The sequence below is a fragment of the Dama dama genome, chromosome 20 (assembly GCF_033118175.1).
Source record: "Dama dama isolate Ldn47 chromosome 20, ASM3311817v1, whole genome shotgun sequence".
NCBI lineage: Eukaryota > Metazoa > Chordata > Mammalia > Artiodactyla > Cervidae > Dama > Dama dama.
This window is the reverse complement of record NC_083700.1, coordinates 2,049,958-2,072,153: the sequence shown is the minus strand read 5'-3', so window position 1 is coordinate 2,072,153 and position 22,196 is coordinate 2,049,958. Positions and strand designations below refer to the sequence as shown.

Below are 22,196 nucleotides of genomic sequence, written 5' to 3'. Positions count from 1 at the left end.
GACAGGGTGCAGATGGAAAGGTCCAAGATTCCACCTTTAGCTAAGTCTCTATCTTTTTCCTGCAAAGTTGTTCATTTGTTTATTCAAAAGATAGATTAATACTAAAAAAGCCCCCACTCTGGATCCTCCTACTATATGCACAAGCCAGATAATAAGTTAAAAACTCCTTGTAATTTGCTCTATTAAACTGAGCTATCTATTTTTAATTCTGGAGGAAAAGTATTACACATATTACTTTAACATGACCTTTACTGACCAGTGGGATGATTATAAAGTCCAGTAGAGAGGAAAGTAGCTAAGAAAGGATAAAGGAAAACCCACAAAACTAGAGTTAAGGCTTTGTATTTATTTATTTTTATTATTTGTTTATTTATATTTTTGTCTGCTTTGGGGCTTAGTTGCAGCCCATGGGATCTTTCCTTGTGGCACCCTGGCTCTGTTGTGACATATAGTTTTCTCCCTGGTTGTGATGTTTGGGCTCCAGAGTGCACAGGCTCAAAAGTTGCAGTGTGTGGGCTTACTTGCCTCAGGGCATGTGGGATTTTAGCTCCCCAACCAGGGATAGAAATCTCATTCCCTGCATTGGACATTGGATTTTTAACCACCGGACTACCAGGGAAGTCCCAAGGTGTTTTATTTTTAAAATTAAGGCACAGAATTTAGTCATATAAGTTAAAAAAATCAACTACCTTATTATATTTTTTCTTTCTTCCTAACATCTTTCTCTTAAAAAAAAAAAAGTTTAAACTTTTGTATTGGAGTACAGCCGATTAACAGTGTTGTCATAGTTTCAGGTGAGCAGCACAGAGACTCAGCCATCCAGGCTGCCACATAACATTGAGCAGAGTTCCATGTGTTATATGATAGGTCCTTCTTGGTTCATATTTTAAATACAGCAGTGTGTACATGTCCATTCCAAACTCCCTGTCTTTTCTCCCCCATCCTTCCTCCAGCAAACATAAGCTCCTTCTCAAAGTCTGTGAGTCTGTTTTGTAAGCAAGTTCATTTGTATCATTTCTTTTTAGATTTCACATATAAGGGATGTCATATGATATTTCTCCTTCTCTGTCTGACTTACTTCACTCAGTATGGCATTCTCCAGGTCCATCCATGTTGCTGCAAATGGCATTATTTCATTCTTTTTAATGGATGAGTAATATTCTGTTACATATATGTACCACATCTTTATCCATTCCTCTGTTAATGGACATTTAGGTTGCTTCCATATCTTGGCTATTGTAAACAGTGCTGCAATGAACATTGGGGTGCATGTATCCTTTTAGATCATGTTTTTCTCTGGATACATGGTGAGGAGTGGGATTGCAAGGTCATATGGTAACTCTGTTGTTGCTTCTGCTGTACAACAAATTGAATTAGCTATATATATATATATATATATATATATATATATATGTATATATGTATATATATATACACATACCTTGACTTTTTCGGATTTCCTTCCCATTTAGTTAGTTAGTTAGTTAAGTCGCTCAGTCTTGTCCGACTCTTTGCGACCCCGTAGACTGTAGCCCACCAGGCTCCTCCGTCCATGGGATTCTCCAGGCAAGAATACTGGAGTGGGTTGCCATTTCCTTCTCCAGGAAATCTTCCCGACCCAGGGATCGAACCCTGGTCTCCTGCATTTCGGGCAGACGCTTTAATCTCTGAGCCGCCAGGGAGACTCAAACTGCAAATCACTGAATAGAGTTCCCTGTGCTGTACAGTGTCTATGGCCATACTACCCTGAGCGTGCCTGATCTTGGCTGTTCTTGAAAGCTAATGCAGGGTCAGGCCTGGTTAATACTTGCATGGGAGACACTGTGAGAAAACCTGGTGTGGTATTTTGGGGCTTCCCTAATCGCTCAGTTGGTAAAGAATCTGCCTGCAGTGCAGGAGATCCTGGTTCAATTCCTGGGTCGGGAAGATCTGCTGGAGAAGGGATAGCCTATCCAATCCAATAATCTTGGGCTTCCCTTGTGGCTCAGCTGGTAAAGAATCACCTGCAATGAGGGAGACCTGGGTTTGACCCATGGGTTGGGAAGATTCCCCTGGAGAAAAGAAAGATTATCCACCCCAGTATTCTGGCCTGGAGAATTCCACAGACCATATAGCCCATGGGGTTGCAAAGACTCAGACAGGACTGAGCAACTTTCACTATGATACAGTAGGTGCTATACAGTAGGTTTTCACCAGTTACTTATCTGATACATATTCCTGCATATATGTCAATCCCAGTCTCCCAGTTCATCCCATGCCCCATTTCCCCCTTGGTGTCCATATATTTGTTCTCTATACCTGTGTCTCTATTTCTGCTTTGTAAACATGTTCCTGGGCTTCCCCAAAGGCTCGGCAGTGAAGCATTCACCTGCAATGCAAGAGCCATAAGAGACAATGTGTTCAATCCCTGGGTCAAGAAGATCTCCTGGAGGAGGGAATGGCAACTCACTCCAGTATTCTTGCCTGGAGAATGCTATGGACAGAGGAGCCTGGCAGGCCACAGTGCATAGGCTCGTAAAGAGTCAGACACAACTAAAGTTACTTGGCACATATGCATTCAAATAGGTTCATATGTACCATCTTTCTAGATTCCATATATTTGTGTTTATATACAATATGTATTCTTTTTCTGACTTATTCACTCTAGGTCCATTCACATCTCTGCAAATGGCACAATTTTGTTCCTTTTTATGGCTGAGTAATATTCCATTGTAAAGATGTATTACCACATCTTTATCCATTCATCTCTTAGTGGACATTTAGGCTGCTTCCACGTCCTGGTTATTGTAAATAGTGCTGCAATGAACATTGAGGTGCATGTATCTTTTGGAATTATGGTTTTCTCTAAGTATATGCCCTGGAGTGGGATTGCTAAGTCAAATGGTAGTTCTCATTTTAGTTTTTTAAGGAACCTCCATGCTGTTCTCCATAGTGATTGTATCAATTTATATTCACACCAACTGTATAAGAAGGTTACCCTTTCTCCACACCATCTCCAGCACATCTTATTTGTAGATTTTTTGATGATGGCCATTTGGACAGGTGTGAGAGGATTGTTGTTACTGTTCAGTCACTAAGAATTGTGTCCAATTCTTTGTGACCCCATGGACTGCAGCACATTAGACTCCTCTGTCCAGTATCTCCCATAGTTTGCTCAGATCCATGTCCATTGAGTCACTGATGCTATCTAACCATCTCATACTCTGTTGTTGCCTTTTACTTTTGCCTTCAATCTTTCCCAGCATTGTGCTCTTTTCCAATGAATCACTCTTTGCAGCAGGTGGTCAAAGTATTGAAGCTTCAGCTTCAGTATCAGTCCTTCCAATGAATATTCAGGGTTGATTTCCTTTAGGATTGATTGGTTTGATCTCCTTGCAGACCAAGGGACTCTCAAGAGCCTTCTCCACTACCACAATTTGAAAGCATTAATTCCTTGGTGCTCATCCCTCTTTATGGTCCAACTCTAACATCTGTATATGGCTACTGGAAAAACCATAGCTTTGACTATACGGACCTTTGTCATCAAAGTGATGTCTTTTGTGCTGTGTACTATAATCAGCCGCTTCAGTCATGTCCAACTCTTTGTGACCCTATGGACTGCAGCCTGCCAGGCTCCTTTGTCTACAGGATTCTCCAGGCAAGAATACTGGAGTGGGTTGCCATTCCCCTCTCCAGGGTATCTTCCTGATCCAGGGATCAAAACTGCATCTCCTGTGACTTGCAGGCAAGGCCACCTGGGAAGTTTAATTTTTATTTGCATTTCTCATTAGTGATGTTGAGCATCTTTTCATGTGCATCATGGCTATCTGTATGTTTTCTTGAGAAAATGTCTATTTATGTGTTCTATCCATTTTTTAAATTGAGTTACTTATTATTTTGATATTGAGTGGCGTCAGTGGTTTGTATATTTTGTATATTTAATACCTTGTCAATTGCTTCACTTGCAAATATTTTCTCCATTCTGAGGCTTGTCTTTTTGTCTTGTTTATGGTTTCCTGTGCTGTGCAAAATCTTTTAAGTTTAATTAAATCCCATGCATTTATTTTTGTTTTCATTTTCATTATTCTAGGTGGTGGGTCAAAAAAGTTCTTACTGCAATTTATGTCAAAGAGTGTTCTGCCTACATTTTCCTCTAAGAGTTTTATAGTGTCCAGTCTTACCTTTAGTTCTTTTATCTGTTATGAGTTTATTCTTGGTGTGGTGTTATGGAGTGTTCTAATTTCCTATTTCACACATAGCTGTCCAGTGTTTCCAGACCACTTGTTGAAGAGCCTGTCATTTCTCCTTGTGTATTCTTCCCTCCTTTGTCATAGATTAGGTGACCCTAAGTGAATGGATTTAGATTTGGGTTTTCTATCCTTTTCTATTGACTTATATTTCTGGTTTTGTGCCAGTAACATACTGGCTTAATTACTGTAGCTTTATAGTATTGTCTGAAATCAGGGAGCCTGATTCCTCTAGCTCCACTTTTCTTTCCCAAAATTGCTGTTCAGGGTCTTTTGTATTTCCATGCAAATTGTAAAATTTTTTGCTCTAGTTCTGTGAAAAATGCCATTGGTAATTTGATAGAGATTGTATTGATTTAATACAATCTTTGGATCTATAGATTGCTTTGGGTAGTATAGTCATTTTCACAATATTGATTCTTCCAATCCAAGAACATGGTATATTTCTCCATCTATTGTGTCATCTTTGATTTCGTTCATCAGTATCTTATATTTTTCTGAGTACAGGTATTATGACTTCCTTAGGTAGTTTATTATTTTTGATGCAATGGTAAATGGGATTGTTTCCTTAATTTCTCTTTCTGATCCTTTGTTGTTAGTGTATAGGAATATGAGAGATTTCTCTGCATTAATTTTGTATCCTGCCACTTTACCAAATTCATTGAATAGCTCTAATAGTTTTCTGGTGGAATCTTTAGGATTTTCCATGTATAGTATCATGTCATCTGCAAACGGTGACAGTTTTACTTCTTTTCCAATTTGTATTCCTTTTATTTGTTTATTTTTCTTCTCATTGCCATGGCTATAACTTCCAAAATTATATTGAATTACTTGTGAGAGTGGACACACTTGCCTTATTCCTGATCTTAGAGGAAATTCTTTCTATTTTTAATCATTGAGAATACTGCTTGCTGTGGATTTTTCATATATGGCCTTTATTACACTGAGGTAGGTTTCCTCTAGGGGCTTCCCTGGTGGCTCAGATGGTAAAGAATCCGCCTGCAATGAGGGAGACCAGAGTTCAGTCCCTGGGTTGGGAAGATCCCCTGGAGAAGGGAATGGCAACCCATTCCACTATTCTTGCCAGGAGAATTCCACAGACAGAGAAGCCTGGTGAACTACTGTCCATGGGTTCACAAAGAATTGAACATGACTGAACAACTAAGACTTTCACTTTTCAAGTTTCCTCCGTGCCCACTATCTGGAGAGCTTTTATCATAAACTGGCATTGCATTTTGTCCAAAGCTTTTCCTGCATCTACTGAGATGATCATATGGTTTTTATTCTTTGATTTCTGAATGTGGTGTATCACATTAATTGACTTGTGCATTTTGAAGCACCCTTGCATCCCTGGAATAAGTCCCACTTGGTAACAGCAATGACCCTTTCAATGTGTTGCTGGATTCTGTTTGCTACTACTTTGCTGAGGATTTTTGAGTCTATGGGAATCAGTGATACTGGGCTGTAATTTTCTTTTCTTGTGGTATCTTTTTACAGATTTGGTATGAGGGTGTTGGTGGCCTTGTAGAATGAGCTTGTGTGTGTTCCTCCCTGTGCAATTTTTTGGAAGAGTTTGAGAGGAATGGGTGTTAGTTCTTCTCTTCCTGTTTGATAGAATTTGCTTCTGAAGCCATCTGGTCCTGGACTTTTGTTCACTGGAAGATTTTAAATCAGTTTCAATTTCTTTATGTGTGATTGGTCTGTTTATATTTCCTATGGTTCAGTCTTAGAAGGTTGTACATTTCTAAGAGTTTGTCCATTTCTTCCAGGTTGTCTATTTTATTGGCATACAGTTACTCATGGTAGTCTCTTATGATATTTTATATTTTTGTTGAGTCATAGCTTCTTTTACATTTCTAATTTTATTGATTTGAATCCTCTCCCTCTGGCCTTTTTTTTTTCTTTATGAGTCTGGCTAGTGGTTCATCAATTTTGTTTATGTTCTCAAGAACCAGCTTTTAAATTCATTGGTCTTTGCTATTGTTTTCTTCATTTCTATTTCATTTATGTCTGGTTTGATTTTTATGAATTCTTTCATTGTACTAATTTTGGATTTTGCTCATTCTCATTCTCTAGTTGCTTTAGGAGTAAGGTTAGATTGTTTACTTGAGGTTTTTATTGTTTCTTGATGTAGGATTGTAGTGCTACAAACTCTCTTAGAACTGCTTTTGCTCCACCATATAGGTTTTGGGTCATTGTGTTTTCATTGTTATTTGTTCCTAGGTATCTTTAAATATTTCTTTTTGACTTCTTCAGTGATCTCTTTGTTATTTAGTAGAGTATTGTTTAGCCTCCAATTGTTTGTGTGTTTATGGTTCCCCCTCCCCCATGTAATTAATTTCTATTCTCATAGCATTGTGGTCAGAAAAGATGCTTGACATGATTTCAATGTTCTCAGATTTACCAAGGCTTGATTTGTGCCTTAGCATGTAATCTATCCTGGAGAATGTTTCATGTGCACTTGAGAAGAAAGTGTATTATGCTGTTTTTGGGTGGAATGCCTTTAAAATATTAATAAAGTCTATCTGGTCTAATATGTCAGTTGAGTCTTGTGTTTCCTCATAATTTTCTGTCTAGATCATCTGTCCACAGGTGTAAGTGAGGTGTCTAGAGACCCTACTATAACTGTGTTACTGTCGATCTCCCCTTTTATGGCTATCAGAATTTGTGTTGTGTATTGAGGTGCTCCCATGTTGGGTACATAAAAGTTCATAATTGTTATAGCTTCATCTTGGATTGATCCCTTGTAATAATCTTTATTTTTAAGTCTATTTTGTTTGAGATAAGTATTGCTACTCCAGCTTTCTTTGATTTTTATTTACACGGAATATATCTTCATCCTTTTGTTTTCAGTCTGTGTAGACAGCTTATATATCAGTCTTGTTTTTGTATTCCTTCAGCCAGTCTGTATCTTTTAACACAACTTTTAATCCATTTGCATTTGAGGTAATTATCAACATGTATGCTCCTATTACCATTTTCTTGTTTTGGGTTTGTTTTGCAGGTCTTTTTCTTCTCTCATGTTTCCCACCTACAGAAGTTTCTTTAACATTTGTTGTAAACCTATTTTGGTAGTGCCAAATTCTCTTAGCTTTTGCTTGACTGTAAAGCTTTTGATTTCTCTGTCTAATCTGACTAATATCCTTACTGGATAGAGTAATCTTGGTTGTAGGTTTTCCCTTTCTATCACTTTCAATATATCCTGCCACTCACTTTTATTCTGCAGATTTTCTATTGAAAAGTCAGCTGATGACCTTATGGTGAGTCCCTTGTATGCTATTTGTTATCTTTCCATCACTGCTTTTAATATTTTTCTTTGTATTTAATTTTTATTAGTTTAATTGATATGTGTCTTAACATCTTTCTCTTAGGGTTCTTTCTTTATGGGACACTCTGTGCTTCCTGGACATGGTGGCTATTTCCTTTCTCATGTTAGTGAAGTTTTTGGCTATAACCACTTCAAATATTTCTCAGATGCTTTATCTTTCTCTTCTTCTTTTGGAACCCCTATAATTCAAAATTTGGTGCATTTAATGTTGTCCCATAGGTGTCTGATACTGTCATTTATTTTTATTCTTTTTTTCTTTATTCTATTTTGTGGTGGTTATTTCCACCATTCTATATTCCAGTTCACTTATCCATTCTTCTCTCTCAGTTATTCTGTTATTAATTTCTTCAAGTGTATTTTAAATTTCAAATATTTTCATCACTGTTTGTTGTTTTGTTCTTCTAGGTCCTTGTTATACATTTCTTGTATTTTCTCTATCAGTGCCTCTATTTATGAGATTTTGGATCATTTTTACTATCATTACTCTGAATTCTTTTTTCAGATAGATTGCCTATTTCCTTTTTATTCATTTGGTCTTGTAGGTTTTTAGCCTTGCTCCTCAATCTATAATGCATTTCTCTGTTGTCTCATTTTTATTCATGGATAGGGCTGTGTTCCTGTCTTGGCGGTTGTTTGACCTGAAGCATCCAGCGTTGGAACTTGCAGGCATTTGGGTGGAGCCAGGTCTTGGTGTTGAGGTGAGTACCTCCAGGAAAGTTCGCATCAATTAATATTCATTGGGGCCTGAAATTCTTGGTAGTCCAGTGGCTTGGACTCAGTGTTCCCACCACAGGGGTTCAGGCCTGACCCCAGTTAGGGAGCTGAGACCTAGCAAGCTGCATGGAGTGGTTAAAGACAAAACAAAACAGACAAACAAAGCCCAAGGTGAATAATAAAAGCAAATCTGAAGAAACAAAAGCAAACACACAAACAGAAAAGAAACAAATTAAACCCAACTCAATTAAAAACAAATTCAATCAAACAAACAAAAACCAATAAGGAAACAACAAAACAAAACAAAAACAACCAGGAAACCAAAAAACAAGAAGACATTCAAAAAAGAGAGTGGCTAAACCAAAAATTACTAGTAAAAAACAAACTCACCTAATCTAAACAGAAAACAAAATAGAGCAATAATAATTAAAAAAGACTAAAAGAAAATCTATAATAACAAAAGATAAACACACAAAAATGACAAAAACAATGCAAAAACAAAATAAAAAAGGTGATAAACACAACAAAACAAAATAAGAAACAAAATGAAACAAAAACCTATAAAAGTATAAAAAACAAAGAAAACAGAAAAGACAACAAATAACAAAGAGCAAAATAATATCAAAGAATAATAAACAAAATAAAGTTAGAAAATAAAAATGTATTCAGAAAAATAAGTATGAAAAAACACCAAAGAAACAACACAAAGCATCATCAAGCAAGAAATAAAAAATAAAGATTAGAAAATAAATTAAAAAGAGAAAATTTCCCTTTTGTCTCAACTATCAGTGTCCTTGCCCTCCTGGTGAGCTATATCCAACCTTTTACTTCCTAGGAGGCCCTCCAAGACCTCTAGGTAGGTCTCTGGACCTGATATGTCAGCCCTGGCTTGTGGGTATTCTTTTCACCAGGGGCTGCTCCTGAAGCTGTCCCAGAGCACCTGAGTCTGCAAAGGGCAGCTGGGGCACAGGCTTCCACAGGCATGTCCTCAGGAGCTGGCACTACTGGAGGAGGCTTTGGATCAATGGGTGGTGCTTGGCCTGCCTGAACCAGTGTGGCCAGAGGAAGCTTTGTTAGGGGTGGCACACAGGCTGCCAGTACCTGGGCTACCCTTGGGAGATTGGGTAGAGGTAGGGCTCAGGCCTGGGTCCTGCTTGGATGGAAGAGCTTAGTCAGGGCAGCTGGTTGGCTACTGGGATCTGTGTGGCCCATGGAGGCTTTTTGTGGAGCAGTACTTTGGTCTACCAGGACTTGCACAGCCGGAGGGAAATCTGATGGGGATGTGCCCAGCCTCGGGACTACTCAGCCTACAGAGGCTTTGCCAGGGTTGGGGCTCCGGCCTGGGACTCTTGCAGGCTTGACAGGGCCTGAGAGGGTAAGGGAGACCCTGGCTTGAGTGGTAGGCTAGCCTGCTCAGGCCTGCCCCCCTGCCTTTGCCCAAGGAAGCCAGGTTGGCAGGTAGGGAAGGGCATTGCAATGGCAGCTCAACAATGGCACTGTAACAGAAGAGTTAAAATCAGACTCCACGTTGGAATTTTTCCTTTGACTTTAAGCTTTGATTTTCATTGCTTTTACTATTACAATCATACGTAATGGCCAGTGTAGGAACCCTGCCCCTCTGACTGAATGTTATGCTAAAGTGCTTTTGTTTAGCTCATAGGGAGACAATCTGACCATGCTCACCTGTGAATGACTGTAAGAAAGAAGAGATTAACACATCCCCTCCCGGAGCCTGGCCATTCCAGGAGATGTTTTGCAAGACTGATAGCCTGTTTTTTTTTTTTTTTTCATTTACTTCCTCACTACCTCTCCCTCTCCATTCTGCCTTTTTTACTTTGCTTCTTCACTGCCTTTCTCTCCCTCTCTCTGCTCTATAAAAGAAACTGGCATTAAGACACTAATAAGATGGTTATTCTGAGATATTAGTCTGCCATCTTCTTGGTCTGCTAGCTTTCTGAATAAAGTCCTTGCCTGGCCTTTAACCAGGCCTTTAACCTACAAAATCTTGTCTGTAGACTTGTTTGCCTATTGGGTGGTGAGCTGAGGGAGCGTGCATGTGGTAACAGCATCTTGCTGACGTGGTGGACTGGGCTTCCTCCACAAACTCCCCAGCTGCAGCACCCTCCCTTCTGCTGCCCCCTCTGTGTGCTCACTGCTCTCAGCCATCCCCTTCCTGGTCGACTCTCTGAACCCCACTCTCTGGTCCCTAGAGTCCACCTCACAGGACATGCATAGCTCAGGCTGAGGTGTGCGGGGCTGCAGCACAGACTGTTCCTATAGGTCTTCCTCAGTCCTGCCTTCCACAGACCAGCTTCGTTGCCTTCCAATCCCCTGATGCCCCAAAGGTCCCTCTCTGTCCCCACTTACCCCCTTGCCATGAGTGGGCCTTACTGAGTTGGGAGCCTCTCTTCTCCTTCAGGTCTCTCTCAGGGGTGTCAGTCCCTTTCCACTTTCACTTTTCTCCCTGTTTTCCTTCTTTCTTATGTCCTACCTGTAGGAAGTTTTCTTATGTCCTACATGCGGGGATTTTTCTTGTCCTCTTAGGTGTCTGAGGTCCTCCACTAGTGTTTAGTAGGTGCTCTGTGAGAGCTGTTCTGATGTACTCTTGATATACTTGTGAGGAGATGTTAACTTCATATCCTCATATTCCACCATGCTTTAGATCATTTTCACTGTCTTTCTATATTTAGAAGGTGTTAGTTTCCTATCTCCTCTGTAACAAATCACTACAGATTTGATTACTTAATTAACATGGATTATTACTTTGTTATAAGTCTCACTGGGCTAAAACCAATGTGTGGACAGGTCTGTATTCATTCTGGAGTTTCTGGGAGAATCCTTTCCTTGATTTTTCCAGCATCTAGAGGTCACCTAAATTCCTTGACCAGTGGCCTACTCACCTTTCCAAAACCAGCCATTGCATCATGGACCTCTGCTGTCCCATCACCTCCCACTTTCCCTCATCAGAACTTTTGATTATACTGGGACCACCAGGGTGATCCAGGACCTCCATTCATCTCAGGAGCCTTATCTTAACCACACACACACAGCCCCCTTTTTCCATGGGAGGTAATACATTCACAGGTTCTAAGGATCAGTGTTTTAAAGAGAGATCAGTAATTATGAGGCTAGTCCTAGTAGCGGTGTTCTGAGGTGGTTGTGTATGTACAGTGGGGCAAAACAGCTGCATGCTATTTAAGCTACTGTGAGAAATATGGGAATATATTAAATTTTGCTGTCATTGTAATTTAGTTTTGGAACTTCCCTGGTGGTCAGTGGTTAATAATCCCCCTTCCAATGCAGGGGACATGGGTTTGATCCCTGATTGGGGAACTAACATCCCACATGCCATGGGTAACTAGAGAAGCCTGTGCACCACAATGAGGAGCTTGCATGGCACAATGAAGACACAGCGTAGCCAAAATTAAAAAAAAAAAAAATCAGTTTGTCTTTAAAAGACTTTAGTAAATATTTATACTGCTTTGTAATGCTTTTAGCATATGCTACTGATGCTCCTTCTTATGACTACAGCCACACAGCTGCTCAATACCCATGCCTCACCCCACTTAATTTTCACACTCTTCTTCCATGGTGGTTTGGATTTTAACAAGCAGACAGGAAAAGTACCCTTTAGCCAAAAAACAGAGGCTAAGTCTTGGGAGGATTTCACATAGTCAGGAGGACCAGAAAGTGTTTTGGAGCAGAGAACTCTTCTGGCACCCCCAAAATGACATCAGTGAGGAAGTCGCCTATGTAACACATGGTGGGGGCTGCTCTGAAGGCTGAGCCAAAGGACCAGGTCAACCAACTAGTAGCTGTATTTGGTACTTAGGTATCAGTATAGCCTTTGTCTTAATATAATACATATAATTACATAGTTTTTGTATAATTGCTTATTAACTAAAAGTTTAGAGTAATTTGTTAAAATGTATGTAATACATTGCACTTTTTTGCTTTAGTTGTTTCTTCAAAATAAAAAGATTGTTTGCAAATGTACTCAAAAAACATTTTCAGTTTCTGAGAAACTAAAGCCTAAAATACTTTTCCTTTTGATTTTTATTTCCTATGTTGTAAACATAGGAAATAAAAATTTCAGCTTTCATTATGAATGAGAATGTGATATAATTTACTTGGAAGGAAGAAAAGAATAACATTGAAAATAAAATGATAAAGTAATGTTTTATTTATAAATTCCTAAAAGGATAATTGGGAAACCAATTTGGGTATACTTTATGTTGCAAAGCATTCTTAAGGCTTACATAGAATTCCTCTTAATGATAAGCTTTCCCTATACATTCATATTACTTCTAGAAGCAAATGTATACCTATTTTTAGGAAATAAGCCTATTTGTAAAGTATATCTAGATAATATTTTATATAACAGTTATGGTAATACTAAATGACATTATACATGTGTTACTGGCTTAAACATAATGATCCTAGATGAGTAGAAACTATTACATGCTTTTTCTCCTCAATGTTTACTCATTTATTTCCATTTATGATGATGAATACATCTGAAGTATGCTAAGCCAGCAGTTAGTAATGCAAGGCCAATGGATGCCATATTTATCCAAGAGGGTGGTGAGGATGAATGACTGTCCTGACTAGTAATCTGAGTCCCCAGGGGCTTGATCATATGCTCTGTCCAGGTCAGGATGGCTCTCCGGGTCCCAGTCCACTTCCCTGGCCACTGCAAGCAGTACTGGTATGGTGTGCATGGGCCAAACAAAACCTCCATGGCCAGCTTTAGATCTGAGAGAAACAGGAATAGCAGGTTGGGCTTCACACGCATTAGGGTGGCAATCTCATCCATGTGCTCAGTGTGATCCACTTGGATGGTGTGGTGGGGTGTCTTCACATACCTAAAACAAATGGGAGGATGGGGCTTTGCATCATCTGAAAGTGACCAGTTTACTTCTATTCACCTTAGATGAGGAAAAAAAACCCTGAGAACTAGAAAGCTAAGTGACAAACCCTGCTCCTTTCAGCCACTAAATGGCAAAGTGTTCACAGAACCCAAGTTTCCATGCTCTTGTCCATTCATTTTTGATTGTTCTAAGGAGACTGAACTGCAGATTGGTTTTATTTTATTTTGCAGATTGGTTTTAACAGTGATCCTTACCTCCTAAGAAGTTCATTTTGTAAATGAAGGATTGTAATTCAGTTAAGTACTTCCCTGTGTGTTGTGTAGGTGGGATAGAAAACTCTTAACTTCTAGACCCTTTGTGCATGCAGTCAACTGGGGGATGGATAGTCAATCAGTCACTAAGAACTTGGCCACAGGTGCTTGGTGGCTGCAGTAGGGTAGGGATGCAGTGGTTGTAGTTGCTTCAGGGATCAGTACTGTGGGGAAATGGCAGCTGTCTGTGTGGCTCTGCCTTGATCCATATGCTTCAACATGATAAACATCCAAGGACTGCAAAACACTAAAGGCCCTACTTATTGTGGGTTTAATTTTCATTATGATAGTTTTATTTCTCACATATAGTACTAAAGAGTCTTGAGGAAGGAGTGACCTTTTCTAACATGCATAAATGTGTTTTATAGAATATCTGTGGTCCTGTGTACACCTGTACAACAGGGGGCAGGGTATGGTGTATTTCCTGATGTAAGAACACACAAAATGTCATCTTAGAGATGTGTGAGAGCTGGCACCTCTTTTGTGTGATCCGAACCTTTGTTTCATGATGTGGGACCTTCACAACAACATGAAGTTTATAGCCTTCACACCTGAGAACAGAAGGATTATTTTAGGTACTGTTACATATGAAGAAACTACAACATTACGATTTTACATCACTCTCCATTGTCATATTGGAAATGCTTATCAATGTGACTGCCATAATATGCATGAAATAGATTTTTAATGAATTAACTAGAGACATTTCACTTCTTATTGCAAGTATTGATGAGAATGGTACTTGAATACTTCAACCAATGGTTTTCATTATGTTACAACTTTTGTAAAACTGAGTATAAATTGGAGTGGGTTACTGAGAATGAATTTTGGACACACATTAAACATATTACTATTTTTAAAACCCTAAAATGAAGTGGTGAGGTAATTAAGTTATTAATTTGTATATCTTCTGTCTGTATTACTAATCTCCACCATTCTATCAAAGTAGTTGAGCCTTTTATAACTCCTTGAGTCAGACATTTTTTGTTATATGGTCAAAGAAGTAGCTTTCTTGTAATTTCTATTTCTAACTTGTTTGCTTAAATTCTAGGCTTGTTGAAGGCAACAAGATGGGAGAGGGAGAGATTTCATGCAGTGTGTGATATAGAAGAGTGGTGTGAAACAGTTTGGGAGCCCACGGCAAGATTTCGGAAGGAATAACTGTGTTGAATTCCTGGGGAGATTAGACTCTGAGCCCATCTGAACTGGAGACCCCATCCTCAGCAAAGATCTCTTCATCTTAATCACGGTAGAAAAGTTAAAAGTTTCCAGATTTTAAGAGTGCACTTTAGATCTAGACAATGAGGATTCCAGTAAGGAATGTGATATGAAAATCAGAGAATATTCCCATATTTGGAGGGATTACATAAATTTCATGGATTATGGTGAAACCATAGAAGAAACAACCAGTAAAGACTGAGTTAAAGAATGAAATTCAGATTTAATATGATTTAAAGACAATAAATATGATTAACTGTTGCATAACTCAGAGGACTAAGATTCATACCTGGTTTTATGCTGCATAATTACTGAGGACATGGAGAAAAAACCCACATAATTGAGATGAAGTGTAGAATTTGAGCCTGGATTAGGGATTCCATGATCCTGATGGATCCATTCCATGATGCTGGTTCCATACTAGTTGTTACAATTTACTTACTGTTTCTCCATTGCCCTTTCCCTCAGGGCAATATCTGCCAACATGTTCTCCACCGAGGGTAGTTGGTTCAGTACTAGAAGAGGCAATTCAGAGCATGCCAGGATTCCAAGTGATGAAAGGAGACGACTAGTGTCAAGAAGACATGGAAGACGAATTTTCCTGAAATATTAGGAATTTATCCAATCTTTATTGATATAACTTTGACACTCATGTAGCCCAGCGAGACTAGAGTTCTGCAATAGGTAGGATGAAGCCCAGTGCCTCGATAAGGCTGATGACAGTCAGCTTTGACTTCTCCAGGTCATGAAGGAACATGAATTTATAAAGGGACATGTTACTATTGGTGATATTAATCAAATTATTAAGGAAAGGAAAGGAAAAAGTGTACCCTGTAGCAAAGATGACAATATCGATATTCTCCTCTATGCTCCCATCATCAAAATAGCATCTGTTTCTGTGCACTCCTTCACACTGGGTTGCACTTGGACTCTTCCAGAAATGTCTGGGTTCTGATGGGAACACACGCTGTCTGTTAAACTGTGTTCCTGACCTAGGGGCCCCAGAGAGACTGATTCTCCCGAGTGGGCCTTCAAGTGGTACAGAATGGCAAGAGCTTGAGCATCCACACAACTCTCTTTTCCTACCTCTCACAGAGCCAGCTCTGTTCCACCCATTGGCAGACTGGAAGGAAGAGGATCAAAGCCCTTCCCCAGTGGGATTTGGGGCCTACTTCGAGAGAAAAGGCCCCATTGAAGAGCTGAGCCCAGGAGGGCACCCAATCATGCCAAACACACTCCTGCTGCTTTCTTCCTAATTGGCAGTACTGTTCTCAGCCGGCAATGTCTGTGCTAGGATTGCAAAGGAAATGGGATTTTTATGGCCCTCTCACTTGAAATTTGGGTCGCTGAGCAGAATTGGAAGTCTCTGTTTGGATCAGCAACCTTTTTGCTTCCAATAGTGGCTGGCAAGCACACTGCAGCTTGCTGTCTCTTCCCTGAAGGAGGCTTGCATTAACCGCATCCTGCGAATTTCCTGTCCCAGGCTCCTGGAAATGCACTTTTAGGTGGAGGTCTGCCATTGTATCTGCGAACTTCTTGCTTCAAATAGAGGCTGGGAAGCACACCGCAGCTTGCTGTCTCTTCGTCCCTGAAGGAGTCTCGCTTTCCCCGCATTCTGCGAATTTCCTGTCCCAGGCTTTCGGAAAAGCGTTTCTTAGAGTACCTTTCTTAAGGGCAGTTATCCCTGAGCCTGGGCTACTAGGGAGAAGTTCCAGCCTGAAAAGGAAAGGTACAGCTACATACACAAATCCCATGTGTCCCTTTTGCTCTTTGGAGAGGTCTAGTGAGCCAGGGTCTCTCTGGAAATGTCTGGGTTCTGATGGGAAGGCACCCTGTCTGTTAAACTGTATTCCCAAACTTGGGGCCCCAGGGCGACTGATTCTCCCGAGTGGGCCTTCAAGTGGTTCAGATTGGAAAGAGCATGAACATCCACCAACTGCTCTTCTCCTACCTTTCCCAGAGCAAGCTCTGTTCCACCCATTGGCAGGCTGGAAGGAAGAGGGGCAAAGCCCTTCCACAGTGGGATTGGGAGCCTACTTTGATAGGAAAGGCCCCTTTGAAGAGCTGAGCCCAGGAGGGCACCCAATCATGCCAAACACACTCCCGCTGCTTTCTTCCTCATTGGCAGTACTGCTCTCAGTCGGCAATGTCTGTGCTAGAATTGCAATGGAAACGGGATTTTCACGACCCTATCACTTGAAATTTGGGGTGCTGAGCAGAGCAGGAGGTCTCCCGTTGGATCAGCAACCTTCTAGGTTCCATTAGAAGCTGGCAAGCACAGCGCAGCTTGCTGTCTCTTCTTCCCTCAAGGAGGCTCGCATTTCCCGTATCCTGTGAATTTCCTGTCCCAGGCTCCTGGAAAACCGCTTCTAGCTGGAGGTCTCCCGTTGAATCTGCGAACTTCATGTTTCAAATAGAGGCTGGCAAGCACACCGCAGCTTGCTGTCTCTACATCCCTGATGGAGGCTCGCTTTTCCCGCATCCTGTGAATTTCCTGTCCCAGGCTCCTGGAAAAGCACTTCTTAGAGTTCCTTTCTTAAGGGCAGTTATCCCTGAGCCTGGGCTACTAGGGAGTAGTTCCAGCCTCAAAAGGAAAGGTACAGCCACGTGCACACATCCCTTGCCTCCCTTTTGCTCTGTAGGAGAGGTCTAGTGAGCCAGGGTCTCTCTGGAAATTTTTGGGTTCTGATGGGAGCACACCCTGCCTGTTAACCTGTATTCCCGACCTACGGGCCCAAGGGCGACTAATTCCCCTGAGTGGGCCTTCAAGTGGTTCAGATTGGCAAGAGCATGAACATCAACCCAACTGCTCTTTTCCTATCTCTCACAGAGCCAGCTTTGTTCCACCCATTGTCAGGCTGGAAGGAAGAGGGGCAAAGACCTTATCCAGTGGGATTTGTGGCGTACTTTGAGAGGAAAGTCCCCTGTGAAGAGCTGAGCCCAGGAGGGCACCCAATCATGCCATACACACTCCTGATGCTTTCTTCCTCATTGGCAGTACTGCTCTCAGCCAGCAATGTCTCTGCTAGAACTGAAAAGGAAACAGGATTTTAATGGCACTCTCACTTGAAATTTGGGGTGCTGAGCAGAGCTGGAGGTCTCCCGTTGGACCAGCAACCTTCTTGCTTCCAATAGAGGCTGGCAAGCACACCGCAGCTTGCTGTCTCCTCTTCCCTGAAGGAGGATCGCATTTCCCGCATCCTGCGAGCTTCCTGTCCCAGGTTCCTGGAAAAGCGCTTCTTAGAGTTCCTTTCTTAAGGGCAGTTACTCCTGAGCCTGGGCTACTAGGGAGTATTACCAGCTCAAAACCAAAGGTACAGCCATGTGCACACATCCCTTGCGTCCCTTTTGCTCTGTAGGAGAGGTCTAGTGAGCCAGGGTCTCTCTGGAAATTTCTTGGTTCTGATCGGAACACACCCAGTCTGTTAAACTGTATTCCCGACCTAGGGGCCCGAGGGTGACTGATTCTCCTGAGTGTGCCTTCAAGTGGTTCAGATTGGCAAGAGCATGAACATCCACTCTACTGCTCTTCCCTAGCTCTCCCAGAGCCAGCTCTGTTCCACCCATTGGCAGGCTGGAAGGAAGAGGCGCTAAGCCCTTCCGCAGTGGGATTTGGGGCGTACTTTGATAGGAAAGGCCCCTTTGAAGAGCTGTGCCCAGGAAGGCACCCACTCATGCCAAACACACACCCGCTGCTTTCTTCCTCATTGGCAGTACTGCTGTCAGCTGGCAATGTCTGTGCTAAAATTGGAAAGGAAACGGGATATTCACGGCCCTCTTACTTGAAATTTGGGACCATGAGCAGAGCAGGAGATCTCCTGTTGGATCAGCAACTTTCTTGTTTCCAATAGAGGCTGGCAAACACACTGCAGCTTGCTGTCTCTTTTTCCCTGAAGGAGGCTCACGTTACCTGCACTCTGCGAATTTCCTGCCCCAGGCTCCTGGAAAAGCGCTTCTGGCTGGAGGTCTCCCGTTGTATCAGTGAACAATTTGCTTCAAATAGAGGGTGGAAGCACACCGCAGCTTGCTGTCTCTTCATTCCTGAAGGATGCTTGCTTTTCCTGAATCCTGAGAACTTCCTGTCTCAGGCTTCTGGAAAAGTGCTTTTAGCTGGAGGTCTCCCGTTGGATCAGCAACTTTCTTGCTTCGAAAGAGGCTGGCAAGCACACCGCAGCTTGCTGTCTCCTCTCCCCTGAAGGAGGATCGCATTTCACCCATCCTGCGAGTTTCCTGTCCCAGGCTCCTAGAAAAGCTCTTCTTAGAGTTCCTTTCTTAAGGGCAGTTATCCCTGAGCCTGGGCAACTAAGGAGTGTTTCCAGATCAAAAGGAAAGGTACAGCCATGTGCACACATCACTTGCCTCCCTTTTGCTCTGTAGGAGAGGTCTAGTGAGCCAGGGTCTCTCTGGAAATTTCTGGATTCTCATAGGAACACACCCTGTCTGTTAACCTGTACTCCCAACCTAGGTGCCCAAGGGCGACTGAATCTCCGGAGTGGGCCTTCAAGTTGTTCAGATTGGCAAGAGCATGAACATCCACCCAACTGCTCTTTTCCTACCTCTCACAGAGCCAGCTTTGTCCCACCCATTGGCAGGCTGGAAGGAAGAGGGGCAAAGCCCTTCCCCAGTGGGATTTGGGGCCTACTTCAAGAGGAAAGGGCCCTTTGAAGAGCTGAGCCCAGGAGGGCACCTAATCATGCCAAAGACACTCCCGCTGCTTTCTTCCTCACTGGCAGTACTTCTCTCAGCTGGCAAAGTCTGTGCTAGGATTGCAAAGTAAACGGGATTTTTACGGCCCTCTCACTTGAAATTTGTGGCGCTGAGCAGAGCTGGAGTATTCCCGGTGGATCAGCAAACTTCTTGCTTCCAAAAGAGGCTGACAAGCACATCGTATCTTGCTGTCTCTTCATCCCTGAAGAAGGCTCGCATTTCCCGCATCCTGCGAATTTCCTATCTCAGGGTCCTGGGAAAGTGCTTTTAGCTGGAGGTTTCCCGTTGGATCAGCAACTTTCTTGCTTTCAATAGAGGCTGGCAAGTACACCGCAGCTTGCTGTCTCCTCTTCCCTGAAGGAGGCTCACATTTCATGCATCCTGTGAGTTTCTTATCTCAGGCTTCTGGAAAAGCTCTTCTTAGAGTTCCTTTCTTAAGGGCAGTTTCCCTGAGCCTGGGCTACTAAGGAGTATTTCCAGTTCAAAAGGAAAGGTACAGCCACGTGCACACATCCCTTGTGTCCCTTTTGCTCTGTAGGAGAGGTCTAGTGAGCCAGGGTCTCTCTGGAAATTTCTGGGTTCTGTTGGGAACACACCCTGTCTATTAACCTGTATTCCCGACCTAGGGGCCCCAGGGTGACTGATTCTCCCGAGTGGGCCTTCAAGTGGTTCAGATTGGCTAGAGCATGAACATCCACCCAACTGCTCTTTTCCTACCTCTCACAGAGCCAGCTCTGTTCCACCCATTGTCAGGCTGGAAGGAAGAGGGGCAAAGCCCTTCCCCAGTGGGATTTGGGGCCTACTTCGAGAGGAAAGGGCCCTTTGAAGAGCTGAGCCCAGGAGGGCACCTAATCATGCCAAAGGCACTCCTGCTGATTTCTTCCTCATTGGCAGTATGGCTCTCAGCCGGCAATGTCTGTGCTATGATTGCAAGGGAAATGGGATATTCACGGCCCTCTCACATGATTTGGGGCCATGAGCAGAGCAGGAGGTCTCCCGTTGGATCAGCAACCTTCTTGCTTCCAATAGAGGCTGGTAAACACACCGCAGCTTGCTGTCTCTTCTTTCCTGTAGGAGGCTCATGTTTCCCACACTCTGCGAATTTCCTGCCCCAGACTCCTAAACAAGTGCTTCTAGCTGGAGGTGTCCCATTGTATCAGTGAACAATTTGCTTCAAATAGAGGGTGGAAGCACACCGCAGCTTGCTGTCTCTTCATTCCTGAAGGAGGCTCAATTTTCCCGCATCCAGAGAATTTCCTGTCCCAGGCTCCTGGAAAAGAGCTTCTTAGAGTTCCTTTCTTAAGGGCAGTTATCCCTGAGCCTGGGCTACTAGGGAGTAGTTCGACTTCAAAAGGAAAGGTACAGCCACGTGCACACATCCCTTGTGTCCCTTTTGCTGTGTAGAAAAGGCCTAGTGAGCCAGGGTCTCTCTGGAAATTTCTGGGTTCTGATGGGAGCACACCATGTCTGTTAACCTGTATTCCCCACCTAGGGGCCCAAGGGCGACTGAATCTTCCGAGTGGGCCTTCAAGTGGTTCAGATTGGCAAGAGCATGAACATCAACCCAACTGCTCTTTTCCTATCTCTCACAGAGCCAGCCCTATTCCACCCATTGGTAGGCTGGAAGGAAGAGGGGCCAAGACCTTACCCAGTGGGACTAGAGGCCTACTTCCAGAGGAAAGGCCCCTTTGAAGAGCTGAGCCCAGGAGGGCACCCAATCATGCCAAACACACTCCCACTGCTTTCTTCCTCATTGGAAGTACTGCTCTCAGCCAGCAATGTCTGTGCTAGGATTGCAAATGAAACAGGAATTTCACGGCCTTCTCACTTGAAATTTGTGTCACTGAGAAGAGCTGGAGGTCTCCCGTTGTATCAGAAACCTTCTGGCTTCAAATAGAGGCTGGTAAGGACACCACAGTTTGCTGACTTTTCTTCCCTGAAGGAGGTTCACATTTCCTGTATCCTGCGATTTACCTGTCCCAGGCTCCATGAAAGGCACTTCTAGCTGGAGGTCTCCCATTGTATCAGCGAACTTCTTGCTTCAAATAGAGGCTGGCAAGCAAACCAAAGCTGGCTGTCTCTTCGTCCCTGAAGGAGGCTCGCTTTTCCCGCATCCTTTGAACTTCCTGTCCCAGGCTCCTGGAAAAGCTCTTCTTAGAGTTCCTTTCTTAACGGCAGTTTCCCTGAGCCTGAGCTACTAGGGAGTAGTTCCAGTCTCAGAAGGAAAGGTACAGCCACGTGCACACATCCCTTGCGTCCCTTTTGCTCTGTAGGAGAGGACTAGTGAGCCAGGGTCTCTCTGGAAATGTCTGGGCTCTGATGGGAACACAACCTGTCTGTTAACCTGTATTCCCGACCTAGGGGGCCGAGGGCGATTGATTCTCCCGAGTGGGCCTTCAAGTGGTTCAGATTGGCAAGAGCATGAACATCCACCCAACTGCTGTTTGCCTACCTCTCACAGAGCTAGCTTTGCTCCACCCACTGTCAGGCTGGAAGGAAGAGGGGCAAAGCCCTTATCCAGTGGGATTTGGGGCGTACTTCAAGAGGAAATGCCCCTTTGAAGACCTGAGCCCAGGATGGCACCCATTCATGCCAAACACACTCTCGCTCTTTCTTCCTCATTGGCAGTACTGCTCTCAGCTGGCAAAGTCTGTGCTAGAATTGCAAAGGAAACGGGGTTTTAATGGACCTCTCACTTGAAATTTGGGGTGCTGAGCAGAGCTGGAGGACTCCCATTGTTTCAGCGACCTTCTTGCTTCCAATAGAGGCTGTCAGGCACACCGCAGCTTGCTGTCTACTATGCCCTGAAAGAGGATCGAAT

General features: G+C 42.8%; 1 long non-coding RNA gene across 1 annotated transcript; it reads left to right on the top strand.

Moving 5' to 3' along the window:
- The first annotated feature begins 8,161 nt into the window (after positions 1-8,161).
- Positions 8,162-14,935, top strand: LOC133040035 (uncharacterized). The gene is made up of 2 exons (XR_009688902.1): positions 8,162-8,252; positions 14,502-14,935. It is a non-coding gene; the product is annotated as an uncharacterized LOC133040035 (long non-coding RNA).
- Positions 14,936-22,196: the final 7,261 nt, after the last annotated feature.